Source organism: Cryptomeria japonica, unplaced genomic scaffold (assembly GCF_030272615.1).
Source record: "Cryptomeria japonica unplaced genomic scaffold, Sugi_1.0 HiC_scaffold_55, whole genome shotgun sequence".
Taxonomy (NCBI): domain Eukaryota; kingdom Viridiplantae; phylum Streptophyta; class Pinopsida; order Cupressales; family Cupressaceae; genus Cryptomeria; species Cryptomeria japonica.
Genome location: NW_026728877.1, coordinates 575,001 through 595,000, shown reverse-complemented (window position 1 = coordinate 595,000; position 20,000 = coordinate 575,001). Strand labels below are relative to the sequence as shown.

Genomic DNA, 20,000 nt, shown 5'->3' with positions numbered 1-20,000 from the left:
CCCAGCTTCGCTCACCTGTCCCGGGCGTCTGGTGCGGAACCTTAGAGTAAGAAACATCACCGTGCACCTTGGCCAACGTGCGCGACTCGACCGAGCGCGCACTGGCCGAGGTGCACACCGATTTCACCTGGGTGCGCGCGCAGCACCTCGGGCGCACCGGGGTGCGCGCACAACGCCCGGGTTGCACCGTGGCCTGTGTGCTCGGGGCGCCTCGGGTGCGCGCTCGGTGTCGCCCCCGCGCGCGCGGTAGTGCGGGCAGCGCACCCCGGCCCGGCCCGGCCCCGACGAGAACGCAAACGGGCAAAAGGTTTATTCAAATAGCATTGCGACGCCCGGCGAAAAACTAAAAAAGGGTGCAACACCGGGACTTCCCGGGAGGTCACCCATCCCAGTACTACTCCGGCCCAAGCGCGCTTAACTGCGGAGTTCTGATGGGATCCGGTGCACTAACGCTGGTATGATCGCACCCGTTATGAGCTTGTCGCAGTGTGTACTTAGCAAACCGCGACCCACGTGCGAATCCACCCCGGCCACCCACCCCCGTCGAGGTGCACACCCTCCCTCGCGAAGTGCGCCCCGTTCGCCAAGTGTGAGCCCTGCCCGGGTGCGCGCACCTTGCTAGGGCGTCGGGTGTGCACCCGGCCCGGCCTACGTGCGTGCACCTGGACGGGGCGTCGTGTGCGTGCAGTGTCCCGTCTGCAACGCGGTGCCCACACACCACCTCGGGCGCAACGACCTGCGCTCACATGTGGGCCGAGTGCACCTTGGTGCATGTTCGGGGCGCCTCGGGTGCACGCTCGATCTTGCCCCGGTGCACCAAGGCGCTCGGTTTGCCCCGGGTGCGCACTTGGTGCAAGGTGGGCACCCAAAATAGGGATCAAGCACCAAAACACAAGTTTCGGGATGCAAAATGGGACCCAAGGACCACAAATGCGTTCCAAGACCCATGATGGGTCCACGAGAACAAAAATGTGTTCCGAGACTTAATAAACAAATATTGGGTTTTAGGAGAAGAAACATGCTCTGATGCCCAAAACGAGAATCGACCCCGAAAAGGCCACAGGCCAAAAGTGGGATGCGAGACAAAAAAAAATGGGACCCGAGGACCAAAATTGGGTTCCCAGGTCGAAGACAGGGCAACCGGACAAGAAACGACCTCTAAGGCTCGAAATGAGTCCCGACGACTAAAACTTGACAAGAAGCACCCATCAGGCACCCAACTCGACACCCATGGGATGCCGACCCACCCGGGCTTCCACCTAGCACACCTTGGCACCCACCCACCCTCGCACCCAACCTCGCACCCAACTTAGCACCTTTGAACCCACATTGGCACTCACCCTGACCCTGGCACCTTGGAACCCACATTGGCACTCACCTTGACCCTGGCACCCACCTTTGCACTCACCTTGGGACCCACCCTGGCTCCCACCTCGGCACCCACCCAGACACCCACCTTGGTTCCTTGGCACCCACCTTGGATCCTTGGCACCCACCCCGACACCCACCTTGGCACGCAACTTGGCTACTTGCCACCCACCTTGGCTCCTTGACGCCCACCCCGACAACCACCCCGTGACCTACCCTGGCTAGGGTTGGTGCACACCCACCCTGGTGCCCACCTTGGCACCCACCCCATGACCCACCTTGGCACGCACCTTAGTACCCACCCCGTTACCCACCCTAGGACCCACCCCGTGACCCACCTTGGCCAGGGTGGGTGCCTTGGTGCGCACAACTTGCCTGGGCTGCACACCAGGGCGGGCTCAAGATGGCACCCGCGTTCCGTTTTTTTCACTATCTTTCAAAACGGAAATTTTAAAATCTCGTTTTTTTTTTTTTTTTGCCTTTTCTGGAAATTAGTGAAGGCAGCGCATCAAAGGTGCGCAATGCTGGTGCGAACCCGGGAGCGCTCCGATGTGTGCTCCAAGGTGCGGCGTGCACGAAGTCCGAGCCCGGCTTGCCCCGGGTGCGCACCTCGCGTGCACCTTCGCCGGGGTGAGCACCTTGGCTGGGTTGCGCGCCCTGGTGCGCACCAAGGAGCGCTCTGAAGTGTGCTCCAAGGTGCGGCGTGCACGAAGTCGGAGCTCGGTTTGCCCCGGGTGTGCACCTCGGGTGCGCACCTCGCGTGCACCTTCGCTGCGGTGGGCACCTTGGCTGGGTTGCGCGCCTTGGTGGGCACCATGCAGTGCACGAAGTCGGAGCCCGGTTTGCCCCGGGCGCGCACCTCCGCCAGGGTGGGCACCTTGGTGCGCACAACTTGCCTGGGCTGCGCACCAGGAAGGGCTCAAGATGGCACCCGCGTTCCGTTTTTTTCACTATCTTTCAGAACGGAAATTTTAAAATATCGTTTTTTTTTTGCCTTTTCTGGAAATTAGTGAAGGCAGCGCATCAAAGGTGCGCAACGCTGGTGCGAACCTGGGAGCGCTCCGATGTGTGCTCCAAGGTGCGGCGTGCACGAAGTCGGAGCCCGGTTTGCCCCGGGTGCGCCCTGGTGGGCACCATGGTGCGCACCAAGGAGCGCTCCGAAGTGTGCTCCAAGGTGCGGCCTGCACGAAGTCGGAGCCCGGTTTGCCCCGGGCGTGCACCGCGGGTGGGCACCTTGGTGCGCATGCCTTGCCTGGGCTGCGCACCAGGGCGGGCTCAAGATGGCACCCGCGTTCCGTTTTTTTCACTATCTTTCAAAACGGAAATTTTAAAATCTCATTTTTTTTTGCCTTTTCTGGAAATTAGTGAAGGCAGCGCATCAAAGGTGCGCACCTCGCTGCCCACCACGGTGCGCAACGCCGGTGGGCACCCGGGAGTGCTTCGAAGTGTGCTCCAAGGTGCTGCGTGCACGTTGTCGGAGCCCGGTTTGCCCCGGGTGCGCACCTCGCGTGCACCTTCGTCGGGGTGGGCACCTTGGCTGGGTTTGCCCCGGCTGCGCTCCGAAGCGGGGTTATTGGAGCGCCGCCTCTTTTTTTGTCGGAGCGTTTGGTGGGGTTTCTCGCATTGGCTCTTCCCAGGCCCGGTTGCCACCCTGGCGCGCACGAAGTCGGAAGTAGGGTTAATTGCCCGGGTGCGCACCTTTGCCAGGGTGGGCACCTTACCTGGGCTGTGCACCAGGGCGGGCTCAAGATGGCACCCGCGTTCCGTTTTTTTCACTATCTTTCAAAACGGAAATTTTAAAATCTCCTCTTTTTTTTGCCTTTTCTGGAAATTAGTGAAGGCAGCGCATCAAAGGTGCGCACCTCGCTGCCCACCTTGGTGTGCTCTGAGGTGCGCACCCGGGAGCGCTACGAAGTGTGCTCCAAGGTGCGGCGTGCACGTTGTCGGAGCCCGGTTTGCCCCGGGTGCGCACCTCGCCTGCACCTTGGCCGGGGTGGGCACCCTGGCTGGGTTTGCCCAGGGTGCGCTCCGAAGCGGGGTTACTGGAGCGCCCCCTCTTTTTTTGTCAGAGCGTTTGGTGGGGTTTCTCGCATTGGCTCTTCCCAGGCCCGGTTGTTGGGTGCGCTCCCACCCTGGCGCGCGCGAAGTTGGAAGTTGGGTTAATTGCCCGGGCGCGCACCTTCGCCAGGGTGGGCACCTTGGTGCGCACACCTTGGCTGGGCTGCGCACCAGGGCGGGCTCAAGATGGCACCAGCATTCCCTTTTTCTCACTATCTTTCAAAACGGAAATTTTAAAATCTCGTTTTTTTTTGCCTTTTATGGAAATTAGTGAAGGCATCGCATCAAAGGTGCGCACCTCGCTGCCCACCTTGGTGTGCTCCGAGGTGCCCACCACGGTGCGCTCCGAGGTGCCCACCACGGTGCGCAACGCCGGTGCGAACCCGGGAGCGCCCCGATGTGTGCTCCAAGGTGCGGCGTGCACGAAGCCGGACCCCGGTTTGCCCCGGGTGCGCACCTCGCGTGCACCTTGGTGCGCACACCTTGGCTGGGTTGCGCGGCCTGGTGGGCACCATGGTGCGCACCAAGGAGCGCTCCAAAGTGTGCTCCAAGGTGCGGCGTGCACGAAGTCCTAGCCCGGTTTGCCCCGGGTGCGCACCTTCGCCGCGGTGGGCACCATGGCGTGCACGAAGTCGGAGCCCGGTTTGCCCCGGGTGCGCACCTCGCGTGCACCTTCGCCGGGGTGGGCACCTCGGCTGGGTTGCGCGCCCTGGTGCGCACCAAGGAGCGCTCCGAAGTGTGCTCCAAGGTGCGGCGTGCACGAAGTCGGAGCCCGGTTTGCCCCGGGTGCGCACCTTCGCCGCGGTGGGCACCCTGGTGCGCACCATGGCGTGCACGAAGTCGGAGCCCGGTTTGCCCCGGGTGCGCACCTCGCGTGCACCTTCGGCGGGGTTGCGCGCCCTGGTGCGCACCAAGGAGCGCTCCGAAGTGTGCTCCAAGGTGCGGCGTGCACGAAGTCGGAGCCCGGTTTGCCCCGGGTGCGCACCTCGCGTGCACCTTCGGCGGGGTTGCGCGCCCTGGTGGGCACCATGGTGCGCACCAAGGAGCGCTCCGAAGTGTGCTCCAAGGTGCGGCGTGCACGAAGTCGGAGCCCGGTTTGCCCCGGGTGCGCACCTCGCGTGCACCTTCGCCGCGGTGGGCACCATGGCGTGCACGAAGTCGGAGCCCGGTTTGCCCCGGGTGCGCACCTCGCGTGCACCTTCGCCGGGGTGGGCACCTCGGCTGGGTTGCGCGCCCTGGTGCGCACCAAGGAGCGCTCCGAAGTGTGCTCCAAGGTGCGGCGTGCACGAAGTCGGAGCCCGGTTTGCCCCGGGTGCGCACCTTCGCCGCGGTGGGCACCCTGGTGCGCACCATGGCGTGCACGAAGTCGGAGCCCGGTTTGCCCCGGGTGCGCACCTCGCGTGCACCTTCGGCGGGGTTGCGCGCCCTGGTGCGCACCAAGGAGCGCTCCGAAGTGTGCTCCAAGGTGCGGCGTGCACGAAGTCGGAGCCCGGTTTGCCCCGGGTGCGCACCTCGCGTGCACCTTCGGCGGGGTTGCGCGCCCTGGTGGGCACCATGGTGCGCACCAAGGAGCGCTCCGAAGTGTGCTCCAAGGTGCGGCGTGCACGAAGTCGGAGCCCGGTTTGCCCCGGGTGCGCACCTCGCGTGCACCTTCGCCGCGGTGGGCACCATGGCGTGCACGAAGTCGGAGCCCGGTTTGCCCCGGGTGCGCACCTCGCGTGCACCTTCGCCGGGGTGGGCACCTCGGCTGGGTTGCGCGCCCTGGTGCGCACCAAGGAGCGCTCCGAAGTGTGCTCCAAGGTGCGGCGTGCACGAAGTCGGAGCCCGGTTTGCCCCGGGTGCGCACCTCGCGTGCACCTTCGCCGCGGTGGGCACCATGGCGTGCACGAAGTCGGAGCCCGGTTTGCCTCGGGTGCGCACCCCGCGTGCACCTTCGCCGGGGTGGGCACCTCGGCTGGGTTGCGCGCCCTGGTGCGCACCAAGGAGCGCTCCGAAGTGTGCTCCAAGGTGCGGCGTGCACGAAGTCGGAGCCCGGTTTGCCCCGGGTGCGCACCTCGCGTGCACCTTCGCCGCGGTGGGCACCTTGGCTGGGTTGGGCACCATTGAGCGCTCCGAAGTGTGCTCCAAGGTGCGCACCATGGCCCTCCAAGGTGCGCAGCATGGCGTGCACGAAGTCGGAGCCCGGTTTGCCCCGGGTGCGCACCTCGCGTGCACCTTCGCCAGGGTGGGCACCTCGGTGCGCACACCTTCTCAATGTTTTCTTGCCTTTTCTGGAAATTGGTGAAGGCAGCGCATCAAAGGTGCGCACCTCGGTGTGCTCCGAGGTGCGAACCCGAGAGCGCTCCGAGGTGCCCACGAAGTCGAAAGTCGGGTTAATTGCATTGTTTTCCCCGGGTGCGCTCCGAGGTGCGCAACATCGGTGCGCACCAAGGAGGGCTCCGAAGTGTGCTCCAAGGTGCGCACGATTCGGAGCTCGGTTTGCCCGGGGTGCGCACACCTTGGCTGGGTTGCGCACCCTTTGTGCGCTCCAAGGTGCGCACGAAGTCGGAGCTCGGTTTGCCCCGGGTGCGCACCTTCGCCAGGGTGCGCACCTTGATGCGCACGCCTTGGCTGGGCTGCGCACCTTGGTGGGCGCCATGGTGCGCACCTTTCGTGCGCTCCAAGGTGCGCACGAAGTCGGAGCTCGGTTTGCCCCGGGTGCGCACCTTGGTGGGCGCCATGGTGCACTCCGAGGTGCCCAAGATTGGTGCGCAACAAGGAGCGCTCCGAAGTGCGCTCCAAGGTGCGCAGGTGCGCGCGAAGTCGAAAGTTGGGTTAATTGTCCGGTTTGCCTCGGGTGCGCACCTTGCGTGCACCTTCGCCAGGGTGGGCGCCTTGGTGCGCACACCTTGGCTGGGCTGCGCACCCGGGCGCGCACACCTTGGCACCCGCGTTTCCTTCATTTTAAATTTTTTTTTTTTACAATCTCTCAAGTGGGAAATTCTATAATCTCAACTTTTTTTGCCTTTTCAGGAAACTTTTGAATGGAGCGCATCATTGGTGCGCTCCGAAGTGTGCTCCAAGGTGCGCACCTCTGGTGTGCTCCAAAGCTCTCTCCAGCTGCGTGCACCTGCCCCGGCCGCGCACCCGGCCCCGCCCAGCTTCGCTCACCTGTCCCGGGCGTCTGGTGCGGAACCTTAGAGTAAGAAACATCACCGTGCACCTTGGCCAACGTGCGCGACTCGACCGAGCGCGCACTGGCCGAGGTGCACACCGATTTCACCTGGGTGCGCGCGCAGCACCTCGGGCGCACCGGGGTGCGCGCACAACGCCCGGGTTGCACCGTGGCCTGTGTGCTCGGGGCGCCTCGGGTGCGCGCTCGGTGTCGCCCCCGCGCGCGCGGTAGTGCGGGCAGCGCACCCCGGCCCGGCCCGGCCCCGACGAGAACGCAAACGGGCAAAAGGTTTATTCAAATAGCATTGCGACGCCCGGCGAAAAACTAAGAAAGGGTGCAACACCGGGACTTCCCGGGAGGTCACCCATCCTAGTACTACTCCGGCCCAAGCGCGCTTAACTGCGGAGTTCTGATGGGATCCGGTGCACTAACGCTGGTATGATCGCACCCGTTATGAGCTTGTCGCAGTGTGTACTTAGCAAACCGCGACCCACGTGCGAATCCACCCCGGCCACCCACCCCCGTCGAGGTGCACACCCTCCCTCGCGAAGTGCGCCCCGTTCGCCAAGTGTGAGCCCTGCCCGGGTGCGCGCACCTTGCTAGGGCGTCGGGTGTGCACCCGGCCCGGCCTACGTGCGTGCACCTGGACGGGGCGTCGTGTGCGTGCAGTGTCCCGTCTGCAACGCGGTGCCCACACACCACCTCGGGCGCAACGACCTGCGCTCACATGTGGGCCGAGTGCACCTTGGTGCATGTTCGGGGCGCCTCGGGTGCACGCTCGATCTTGCCCCGGTGCACCAAGGCGCTCGGTTTGCCCCGGGTGCGCACTTGGTGCAAGGTGGGCACCCAAAATAGGGATCAAGCACCAAAACACAAGTTTCGGGATGCAAAATGGGACCCAAGGACCACAAATGCGTTCCAAGACCCATGATGGGTCCACGAGAACAAAAATGTGTTCCGAGACTTAATAAACAAATATTGGGTTTTAGGAGAAGAAACATGCTCTGATGCCCAAAACGAGAATCGACCCCGAAAAGGCCACAGGCCAAAAGTGGGATGCGAGACAAAAAAAAATGGGACCCGAGGACCAAAATTGGGTTCCCAGGTCGAAGACAGGGCAACCGGACAAGAAACGACCTCTAAGGCTCGAAATGAGTCCCGACGACTAAAACTTGACAAGAAGCACCCATCAGGCACCCAACTCGACACCCATGGGATGCCGACCCACCCGGGCTTCCACCTAGCACACCTTGGCACCCACCCACCCTCGCACCCAACCTCGCACCCAACTTAGCACCTTTGAACCCACATTGGCACTCACCCTGACCCTGGCACCTTGGAACCCACATTGGCACTCACCTTGACCCTGGCACCCACCTTTGCACTCACCTTGGGACCCACCCTGGCTCCCACCTCGGCACCCACCCAGACACCCACCTTGGTTCCTTGGCACCCACCTTGGATCCTTGGCACCCACCCCGACACCCACCTTGGCACGCAACTTGGCTACTTGCCACCCACCTTGGCTCCTTGACGCCCACCCCGACAACCACCCCGTGACCTACCCTGGCTAGGGTTGGTGCACACCCACCCTGGTGCCCACCTTGGCACCCACCCCATGACCCACCTTGGCACGCACCTTAGTACCCACCCTGTTACCCACCCTAGGACCCACCCCGTGACCCACCTTGGCCAGGGTGGGTGCACCCACCCTGGTGCCCACCTTGGCACCCACCCATCCTAGCACCCAGCCTGTGACCGGGCTTGGAACCCAACCTTGCACCCGTCTTGGCCAGTGTGGGTGCGCACCCATCCTGGCACCCACGTTGTGACACACCCTTTAACCCACGCACCCTAGCAGCCACGTTGGCACCCACCTTGGAACACAACCTAGCAACTTGGCACCCACCCCGTGACCCACCTTGGCATCCACCATAGCAGTCGCCCACTTGGCACCCACCTTGGAACCCAAGTTGGCACCCACCTCGGCACCCACCTTGACACTTGTGGACCCACCTTGCCACTCACCCTAGCATCGACCCATCCTAGCACCCACCCTGGCACCTTTGCACCCTAGCACTCACCCATCCTAGCACCTAACCTGTGACCCACCTTGACACTCACCCTCGCACCCACCTTGGAACCCAACCTAGCACCCACCCACCCTGACACCAACCCTAGCACCTACCCACCCTTGCACCCACCCTGTGACCCATCTTGGCACCCACCCATCCTACCACTCAACCTATCACCCACCTTCTCACCCACCTTGGCATCCACCTTAGCACCCACCCACACTGGCACCTTGGCACCCACCTCGGGCAAGGTGGGTGCACACCCACCCTGACACCCAATTTAGAACCAACCGAGCATGTTACCCACCTTGGCACCCACATTGCAGCCCACCCTAGTACCCACCCTATGACCCACATTGGCATCCACACCCTAGCACCCAGGCACCTCGACACCCGCCTTGACACGCACCCTAGCACTAAACCTGTGACCCACCTTGGAACTCACCCTAGAACCCACCCACCCTGTGAACCACCTTGGCATCCACCTTAGCACCCACCCACCTTGGCACCCACTCTAGCACTCACCCATCCTAACACCCAACTTGTTACCCACCTTGGCACCCGCCCTCGCGTCCACCTTGAAACCCACCCTAGCACCCACCCACGCAGGAGCCCACCTTGGCACCCAACCTAACACCCACGCATCCTGGCACCCAACTTGTGACCCACCTTGGAACCCACCCTAGTACCCACCTTTGAACCCACTATATCACCAACCCACCTTGGCACCCACCCTATGACCCTCTTTGGAATCCACCCTAGCACGCACCCACCCTGGCACCCACCATGGAGCGCACCCTAGCACCCACCCACCTCGGCACGCACCTCAACACCCACCTTGGTGTGCGCACTGCGCCAACCTCTCAAAGACCCTATGTGGTGCGCTCCAAAGTGTACACCTTTGGTGCGCTCCAAGGTGCGCACCTTTGGTGCACACCGAGGTGCACACCAAAGTGTGCACCGAGGTGAGCACCAAAGTGCACTCCAAGGTGCACACCAAGGCGTGCACCTTTGGTGCGGTCAATGCAAACGAATTCGGAAGTTGGGGTCGATGTCCTAATCGCTGCTGCAGACTACACGTATGAGAATCGGACAAATAGCTTTATATAGGGGAGGTGTTGCGTTTGATGGGTCGACTCCCCTGGTTGTGTGCACTGCACCAACTTCAAAGACCCTGTCTTGTTTAAGAAGTCAAAAGTTGGGGTGGATGTCCTAATCATTGCTGCAGTCTACGCATGTATGAGAATCAGACAAATAGCTTATATAGGGGAGGTGTTGCATTCGGTGGGTTGACTCCCCTGGTTGTGCGCACTGCGCCAACCTCAAAGACCCCGCATAGCAGAAGAAGTCGGAAGTCGGATTTTGGTGAGCACCAAGGCGTGCACCTTTGGTGCGGTCAACGCAGACGAATTCAGAAGTTGGGGTGGATGTCCTAATCGTTGTTGCAGGCTACACATGTATGAGAATCAGACAAATAGCTTATATAGGGGAGGTGTTGGGTTTGATGGGTCAACTCCCTTGGTTGTGCGCATTACGCCAACCTCAAAGACCTTGTTTTCGTTAAGAAGTCAAAAGTTGGGGTCAATGTCCTAATGGCTCCTGTAGGCTACACATGTATGAGAATCGGACAAATAGCTTATATAGGGGAGGTGTTGGGTTTGATGGGTCGACTCCCCTGGTTGTGCGCATTACGTCAACCTCAAAGACCTTGTTTTCGTTAAGAAGTCAAAAGTTGGGGTCGATGTCCTAATTGCTCCTGTAGACTACACATGTATGAGAATCAGACAAATAGCTTATATAGGGGAGGTGTTGGGTTTGATGGGTTGACTCCCCTAGTTGTTCGCATTACACCAACCTCAAAGACCTTGTTTTCGTTTAGAAGCCGAAAGTTGGGGTCGATGTCCTAATTGCTCCTGCAGGCTACGCATGTATGAGAATCAGACAAATAGCTTATATAGGGGAGGTGTTGGGTTTGATGGGTCGACTCCCCTGGTTGTGCGCATTGCGCCAACCTCAAAGACCCTGCATTGCGGATGAAGTCGAAAGTCAGAGTTTGGTGTGCTACAAGGTGTGGTCGAAGGTGCTCACCTAGGTGTGCACCTTTGGAGCGCAGGAAAAGTGCCCTCCAAAAGTGCGCACCTTTGGAGTGCACAAAAGTGCCCTCCAAAAGTGCGCACCTTTGGAGCGCACAAAAGTGCCCTCCAAAAAGTGCCCTCCAAAAGTGCGCACCTTTGGAGCGCACAAAAGTGCCCTCCAAAAAGTGCCCTCCAAAAGTGCGCACCTTTGGAGTGCAGAAAAGTGCCCTCCAAAAAGTGCCCTCCAAAAGTGTGCACCTTTGGAGTGCACAAAAGTGCCCTCCAAAAGTGCGCACCTTTGGAGCGCAGAAAAGTGCCCTCCAAAAAGTGCCCTCCAAAAGTGCGCACCTTTGGAGCGCAGAAAAGTGCCCTCCAAAAAGTGCCCTCCAAAAGTGCGCACCTTTGGAGCGCAGAAAAGTGCCCTCCAAAAAGTGCCCTCCAAAAGTGCGCACCTTTGGAGCGCAGAAAAGTGCCCTCCAAAAAGTGCCCTCCAAAAGTGCGCACCTTTGGAGCGCACAAAAGTGCCCTCCAAAAAGTGCCCTCCAAAAGTGCGCACCTTTGGAGCGCACAAAAGTGCCCTCCAAAAGTGCGCACCTTTGGAGCGCACAAAAGTGCCCTCCAAAAGTGCGCACTTTTGGTGCGCACCAAGGCGCTGGTTCGGTCGTTGCAGGCGAGTTCGGAAGTTGGGGTCGATGTCCTGAGCGGAGGTGCAAACTACACAGGTGTCGGAATCGGACAAATAGCTTATATAGGGGAGGTGTATGCTTCGATGGGTCGACTCCCCAGGTTGAGCGCACCGCGCCAACCTCAAAGACCCTACGGTATGGATGAAGTCGGAAGTTGGGTCCGATGACCGATTCGATTAGTAGGTATGCTCATGAGGTCGGAATTTGGGTCCGATGACCTGCCATGTGCAGGAAGGCGAATGTTGGCACTGTGCGTTGCAAGGTGCACACCAAGGTGCTGGTGCGGTCTTTTTAGTCGAGTTCGGAAGTTGGGGTCGATGTCCTGATCGGAGGTGCAAGCTACACAGGTGTGGGAATCGGACAAATAGCTTATATAGGGGAGGTGTATGCTTCGTTGGGTCGACTCCCCGGGTTGAGCGCACCGCGCCAACCTCAAAGACCCTACGGTATGGATGAAGTCGGAAGTTGGGTCCGATGACCGATTCGATATGTAGGCATACTCGCGAGGTCGGAATTTGGGTCCGATGACCTGCCATGTGCAGGAAGGCGAATGTTGGCACTGTGCGTTGCAAGGTGCGCACCAAGGCGCTGGTTCGGTCGTTGCAGGCGAGTTCGGAAGTTGGGGTCGATGTCCTGATCGGAGGTGCAAACTACACAGGTGTGGGAATCGGACAAATAGCTTATATAGGGGAGGTGTATGCTTCGTTGGGTCGACTCCCCGGGTTGAGCGCACCGCGCCAACCTCAAAGACCCTACGGTATGGATGAAGTCGGAAGTTGTGTCCGATGACCGATTCGATATGTAGGCATACTCGCGAGGTCGGAATTTGGGTCCGATGACCTGCCATGTGCAGGAAGGCGAATGTTGGGACTGTGCGTCGCAAGGTGCGCACCAAGGCGCTGGTGCCGTCGTTGCAGTCGAGTTCGGAAGTTGGGGTCGATGTCCTGGTCAGAGGTGCAAACTACACAGGTGTGGGAATCGGACAAATAGCTTATATAGGGGAGGTGTATGCTTCGATGGGTCGACTCCCCGGGTTGAGCGCACCGCGCCAACCTCAAAGACCCTACAGTATGGATGAAGTCGGAAGTTGGGTCCGATGACCGATTCGATACGTAGGCATATTGGCGAGGTCTGAATTTGTGTCCGATGACCTGCCATGCGCAGGAAGGCGGAATTTGGGTCCGATGACCGAGTTGATGGCGTGCCATGCGCAGAAAGGCGGAATTTGGGTCCGATGACCGAGTTGATGTTGATGGCCCGCCATGCACAGGAAGGCGGAATTTGGGTCCGATGACCGATTTGAAGGCGTGCCATGCGCAGAAAGGCGGAGTTTGGGTCCGATGACCGAGTTGATATTGATGGCCCGCCATGCGCAGGAAGGCGGAATTTGGGTCCGATGACCTGACATACGCATGGAGTCCGACTCGGGGGCCGATGTTCGATTCGATGACTTGCATTGTGGGTAAAGTCGGAAGTTGTGGTCTTTGACCCGATTCGATGACCAGACTTCGGCTGCTTGAGAATCGGACAAATAACTTATATAGGGGAGGTAGTGTTCTCGAGCATCCTCCCCCCGTGCCCGTTTATGTCGATTGATGCTGGTGCTCGACTGGTTGGAGCGCTCGGATGCAAAAATCTTGCACCAGGATTTATCGATTGTGATGGACACGGCAAGTCTCCTGATTGCTATGCAGGAGCTCATCGTGAATCTCTATGCGGCCTTGGTATGGACTCGACCTGCGGAATGGTTCGGCAATGGTAGTCGCTCCAACACGTCCTTGCAATGGCCACAGAGGTGATTCGACTAGAGCTCCAGTCTAGCTTTTGGGTTGCTTGGCGGACTGGTATAGCCGCGATCGAGTTCCGGCCATGAACGTTTTAGATAGCTCTTGGGCTTTCTGGGATGGAAGTCGGAAGTTTGGGCTGTTGTCCGATTTGATGACCATTCTTCGGATGTGTGAGAATCGGACAAATAACTTATATAGGGGACTGTGTTGTCTCACGCAGCCCCCTCCGTGCCCCTCTATCTCGACCGATGTTGGTGCTTGAAAGGGTTGGGATCGCTCGGATTTATAAACGTGCACCACCATTTGTCGAGTGTGAGGGACGCGGCAGGTCTCCTAAATGCTATACGGGCGCTCTCTGAGAATCTCTATCCGGCCTCGACACAGACTAGTCTTGCTGAATGGTTTGGCACTGGTAGTCGATCCAACACGTCGTTGTTGTGGCCGCCTAGGCGATTCGATTCGAGCCCCCGTCTAGCTTTTGGGTTGCTTGGCGGATTTTGCCCTATCCGCAAGTGAGCTCGGTCCCTAAACGTTCGAGAAACCCGATTGCTATGCGCCGACTCTCTTTCTTGCGAGCCTCCATCTAGCTTTTGGGTCTCTACGGAACGGAAGTCGGAATCTAGGACCGTTGTTTGATTCGACGAGGCAGACTACGGTTGTGCGAGAATCGGACAAATAACTTATATAGGGGAGGTGTTGACTGGAGCATTCTCCCCCGTGCCCCTCTAACTCGACCAATGCTGGCGCTCGAACGGTGGTAGCGCTCGGATTTTCGTTGAGCGCCAGCATTGGTCGATTTAGAGGGGCATGCGAGATTCCCGAATGCTATGCGAGGGCTCTAACGGAAATGTCTATTGGTTTCGGTATGGATGCAATTGCGAGTGGTTCGGCAAAGGTAGTCGTTCCGATGCGTCCATGTCGTGGCCAAATCGATAATTCGATTTGAGCCCTCGTATAGCATTTGGGTCTCTCGATGTGATTCCGCATTCCAGTCCCTTTGGGCACTGCTTGAGCCGCATCCCAGGGGGTTCCCTTCCCAATAATCTGCCTCGCAACCCGATTGCTATGCGGTGAGGCTCCTCGGCCGCCTCGGAACTATCTGTGTATCAGACGCATCGCGGGATAAGGGGTTGGCAACGGTAGTCGCCCCAAGCGCGTCCGATGCTTGGACCATTCCGAGGCGGCCCTGAAGCCTCTTCCGTCTAGCCGTTGGGTCCTTCTCGCCGCATCCCTTGCCTCGCACCCCGATTGCTATGCGGTGAGGCTCCTCGGCCGCCTTGGAACTATCTGTGTATCAGACGCATCGCGGGATAAGGGGTTGTCACTGGTAGTCGCCCCAAGCGCGTCCGATGCTTGGACCATTCCGAGGCGGCCCTGAAGCCTCTTCCGTCTAGCCGTTGGGTCCTTCTCGCCGCATCCCTCGACTCGCACCCCGATTGCTATGCGGTGAGGCTCCTCGGCCGCCTTGGAACTATCTGTGTATCGGACGCGTCGCGGGATAAGGGGTTGTCACTGGTAGTCGCCCCAAGCGCGTCCGATGCTTGGACCATTCCGAGGCGGCCCTGAAGCCTCTTCCGTCTAGCCGTTGGGTCCTTCTCGCCGCATCCCTCGCCTCGCACCCCGATTGCTATGCGGTGAGGCTCCTCGGCCGCCTTGGAACTATCTGTGTATCGGACGCGTCGCGGGATAAGGGGTTGTCACTGGTAGTCGCCCCAAGCGCGTGCGATGCATGGACCATTCCCAGGCGGCCCTGAAGCCTCTTCCGTCTAGCCGTTGGGTCCTTCTCGCCGCATCCCTCGCCTCGCACCCCGATTGCTATGCGGTGAGGCTCCTCGGCCGCCTTGGAACTATCTGTGTATCGGACGCGTCGCGGGATAAGGGGTTGTCACTGGTAGTCGCCCCAAGCGCGTCCGATGCTTGGACCATTCCGAGGCGGCCCTGAAGCCTCTTCCGTCTAGCCGTTGGGTCCTTCTCGCCGCATCCCTCGCCTCGCACCCCGATTGCTATGCGGTGAGGCTCCTCGGCCGCCTTGGAACTATCTGTGTATCGGACGCGTCGCGGGATAAGGGGTTGTCACTGGTAGTCGCCCCAAGCGCGTCCGATGCTTGGACCATTCCGAGGCGGCCCTGAAGCCTCTTCCGTCTAGCCGTTGGGTCCTTCTCGCCGCATCCCTCGCCTCGCACCCCGATTGCTATGCGGTGAGGCTCCTCGGCCGCCTTGGAACTATCTGTGTATCGGACGCGTCGCGGGATAAGGGGTTGTCACTGGTAGTCGCCCCAAGCGCGTCCGATGCTTGGACCATTCCGAGGCGGCCCTGAAGCCTCTTCCGTCTAGCCGTTGGGTCCTTCTCGCCGCATCCCTCGCCTCGCACCCCGATTGCTATGCGGTGAGGCTCCTCGGCCGCCTTGGAACTATCTGTGTATCGGACGCATCGCGGGATAAGGGGTTGTCACTGGTAGTCGCCCCAAGCGCGTCCGATGCTTGGACCATTCCGAGGCGGCCCTGAAGCCTCTTCCGTCTAGCCGTTGGGTCCTTCTCGCCGCATCCCTCGCCTCGCACCCCGATTGCTATGCGGTGAGGCTCCTCGGCCGCCTTGGAACTATCTGTGTATCGGACGCGTCGCGGGATAAGGGGTTGTCACTGGTAGTCGCCCCAAGCGCGTCCGATGCTTGGACCATTCCGAGGCGGCCCTGAAGCCTCTTCCGTCTAGCCGTTGGGTCCTTCTCGCCGCATCCCTCGCCTCGCACCCCGATTGCTATGCGGTGAGGCTCCTCGGCCGCCTTGGAACTATCTGTGTATCGGACGCGTCGCGGGATAAGGGGTTGTCACTGGTAGTCGCCCCAAGCGCGTCCGATGCTTGGACCATTCCGAGGCGGACCTGAAGCCTCTTCCGTCTAGCCGTTGGGTCCTTCTCGCCGCATCCCTCGCCTCGCACCCCGATTGCTATGCGGTGAGGCTCCTCGGCCGCCTTGGAACTATCTGTGTATCGGACGCGTCGCGGGATAAGGGGTTGTCACTGGTAGTCGCCCCAAGCGCGTCCGATGCTTGGACCATTCCGAGGCGGCCCTGAAGCCTCTTCCGTCTAGCCGTTGGGTCCTTCTTGCCGCATCCCTCGCCTCGCACCCCGATTGCTATGCGGTGAGGCTCCTCGGCCGCCTTGGAACTATCTGTGTATCGGACGCGTCGCGGGATAAGGGGTTGTCACTGGTAGTCGCCCCAAGCGCGTCCGATGCTTGGACCATTCCGAGGCGGCCCTGAAGCCTCTTCCGTCTAGCCGTTGGGTCCTTCTCGCCGCATCCCTCGCCTCGCACCCCGATTGCTATGCGGTGAGGCTCCTCGGCCGCCTTGGAACTATCTGTGTATCGGACGCATCGCGGGATAAGGGGTTGTCACTGGTAGTCGCCCCAAGCGCGTCCGATGCTTGGACCATTCCGAGGCGGCCCTGAAGCCTCTTCCGTCTAGCCGTTGGGTCCTTCTCGCCGCATCCCTCGCCTCGCACCCCGATTGCTATGCGGTGAGGCTCCTCGGCCGCCTTGGAACTATCTGTGTATCGGACGCGTCGCGGGATAAGGGGTTGTCACTGGTAGTCGCCCCAAGCGCGTCCGATGCTTGGACCATTCCGAGGCGGACCTGAAGCCTCTTCCGTCTAGCCGTTGGGTCCTTCTCGCCGCATCCCTCGCCTCGCACCCCGATTGCTATGCGGTGAGGCTCCTCGGCCGCCTTGGAACTATCTGTGTATCGGACGCGTCGCGGGATAAGGGGTTGTCACTGGTAGTCGCCCCAAGCGCGTCCGATGCTTGGACCATTCCGAGGCGGCCCTGAAGCCTCTTCCGTCTAGCCGTTGGGTCCTTCTCGCCGCATCCCTCGCCTCGCACCCCGATTGCTATGCGGTGAGGCTCCTCGGCCGCCTTGGAACTATCTGTGTATCGGACGCGTCGCGGGATAAGGGGTTGTCACTGGTAGTCGCCCCAAGCGCGTCCGATGCTTGGACCATTCCGAGGCGGACCTGAAGCCTCTTCCCTCTAGCCGTTGGGGCTTTCTCGCCGCATCCCTCGCCTCGCACCCCGATTGCTATTCGGTGAGGCTCCTCGGCCGCCTTGGAACTATCTGTGTATCGGACGCATCGCGGGATAAGGGGTTGGCAGTGGTAGTCGCCCCAAGCGCGTCCGATGCTTGGACCATTCCGAGGCGGCCCTGCAGCCTCTTCCGTCTAGCCGTTGGGGCCATCTCGCTGCATCCCCCACCTCGCACCACGATTGCTATGCGGTGAGGCTCCTTGGCCGCCTCGGAACTATCTGTGTATCGGACGCATCGCGGGATAAGGGGTTGTCACTGGTAGTCGCCCCAAGCGCGTCCGATGCTTGGACTATTCCGAGGCGGCCCTGCAGCCTCTTCCGTCTAGCCGTTGGGGCCATCTCGCCGCATCCCCCAGCTCCTCGGCCGCCTCGGAACTATCTGTGTATCGGACGCATCGCGGGATAAGGGGTTGGCAGTGGTAGTCGCCCCAAGCGCGTTCGATGCTTGGACTATTCCGAGGCGGCCCCGCAGCCTCTTCCGTCTACCCTTTGGGGCCATCTCGCCGCATCCCTCGCCTCGCACCCCGATTGCTATGCGGTGAGGCTCCTCGGCCGCCTGGGAACTATCTTCGTATCGGATGCATCGCGGGATAAGGGGTTGTCACTGGTAGTCGCCCCAAGCGCGTCCGATGCTTGGACTATTCCGAGGCGGCCCTGTGGCCTCTTCCGTCTAGCCGTTGGGGCCATCTCGCCGCATCCCTCACCTCGCACCCCCATTGCTATGCGGTGAGGCTCCTCGGCCGCCTTGGAACTGTCTTCGTATCGGAAGCATCGCGGGATAAGGGGTTGTCACTGGTAGTCGCCCCAAGCACGTCCGATGCTTGGACTATTCCGAGGCGGCCCTGCAGCCTCTTCCGTCTAGCCGTTGGGGCCATCTCGCCGCATCCCCCACCTCGCACCCGGATTGCTATGCGGTGAGGCTCCTCGGCCGCCTTGGAACTATCTTCGTATCGGACGCATCGCGGGATAAGGGGTTGTCACTGGTAGTCGCCCCAAGCGCGTCCGATGCTTGGACTATTCCGACGCGGCCCTGTGGCCTCTTCCGTCTAGCCGTTGGGGCCATCTCGCCGCATCCCCCACCTCGCACCCCGATTGCTATGCGGTGAGGCTCCTCGGCCGCCTTGGAACCATCTTCGTATCGGACGCATCGCGGGATGAGGGGTTGTCACTGGTAGTCGCCCCAAGCGCGTCCGATGCTTGGACCATTCCGAGGCGGCCCTGAAGCCTCTTCCGTCTAGCCGTTGGGGCCTTCCCGCCCCATCCCTCGCCTCGCACCCCCGATTGCTATGCGGTGAGGCTCCTCGGCCGCCTTGGAACCATCTGTGTATCGGACGCATCGCGGGATAAGGGGTTGGCACTGGTAGTCGCCCCAAGCGCGTCCGATGCTTGGAGCATTCCGAGGTGGCCCTGAAGCCTCTTCCGTCTAGCCGTTGGGGCCTTCCCGCCCCATCCCTCGCCTCGCACCCCGATTGATATGCGGTGAGGCTCCTCGGCCGCCTTGGAACTATCTGTGTATCGGACGCATCGCGGGATAAGGGGTTGGCACTGGTAGTCGTCCCAATCGCGTCCGATGCTTGGACCATTCCGAGGCGGCCCTGCAGCCTCTTCCGTTTAGCCGTCGGGGCCTTCCCGCCGCATCCCTCGCCTCGCATCCCGATTCCTATGCGGTGAGTCTTCTCGGCCGCCGCGGAACTATACCTGTTATTGCTACTGCATCCTTCGGCTGGTAACCTCCTCTGCCGCCTTGGAACGTTCTCTTTGTCGGACGCGTCGCGGGATAAGGGGTTGGCACTGGTAGTCGCCCCAAGCGCGCCCGATGCATAGACCGCTCCGAGTTGACCTTGCTTTCAGCCTCTCACATGCATAGACCTCTCTGAGTCGACCCTGCAGCCTCTCACGTTTAGCCTTTGGAATCTCGCCTCACAACATGATTGCTATCCTTGATGCATCCCTTGCCTCGAGCCCTGATTGCTTTCTTGGCTGCATCCCTCCTCTCCTCACAGCCCGGTTGTCATCACTGCTTCATCCGTCGCTTCATGCATTCTGGCTGCTGGGCCCTTCCCACCGCACACCTCGATTGCTATCTCTTCTGCATCACACACCCCGATTGCTATCTCTGCTACATCCCTCGGCTCTCACTTCTGCATCCTTCGCCTCCCACCTCGATTGCTATCAATGCTGCATCCGTAACCTCACACCCCGATTGCTATGCGGGGAGGCTCCTTGGCCGCCTTGGAAATTTCTGTGTGTCGGACGCACCGCGGGATAAGGGGTTGGCACTGGTAGTCGCCCCAAGTGCGCCCGATTCTTAGACCGCTTCGAGGTGACCTCGTAGCCTCTTTCGTCCAGGCTTCCTGCCTTCAACGCCCTTTTTACACCTCGATTGCTATGCGCGGGCTCGTTGGCGTCTATCACCTCTCTGCGAAGAGTGGCACGATGATTGTTGGGGTAAATCGTAGCAGTCCGATCTCTGGCCTTGGGCCATTGTGAGGGCTGATCGATTTCCTGTGCGCATCTCGTGTTCGCCCAGTAACAGACTCGACGACTTGTAATCGGTCTTGTTCCCGATTGTTCCTGGAGGTAGTCTTCGGAACTCTTGGATTTGACCTGTCACTCGAACTGTCCTCTTCCGAGGATGCTTGTGTGTGTGTGCTTGTGCCATTTCCTTGGCGGTATTAATGAGATATTAAAGAGCGGAGTGAGCGCCTCGCCCAGCTATGT

General features: G+C 60.6%; 2 non-coding genes across 2 annotated transcripts; both read right to left on the bottom strand.

The window, feature by feature from the left end:
- Positions 1–350: 350 nt before the first annotated feature.
- LOC131863099 (5S ribosomal RNA) lies at positions 351–469 on the bottom strand. Its single transcript, XR_009362034.1, has one exon. It is a non-coding gene; the product is annotated as a 5S ribosomal RNA (ribosomal RNA).
- Positions 470–6,911: 6,442 nt separating this feature from the next.
- Positions 6,912–7,030, bottom strand: LOC131863060 (5S ribosomal RNA). Its single transcript, XR_009361995.1, has one exon. It is a non-coding gene; the product is annotated as a 5S ribosomal RNA (ribosomal RNA).
- Between the last annotated feature and the right edge of the window lie 12,970 nt (positions 7,031–20,000).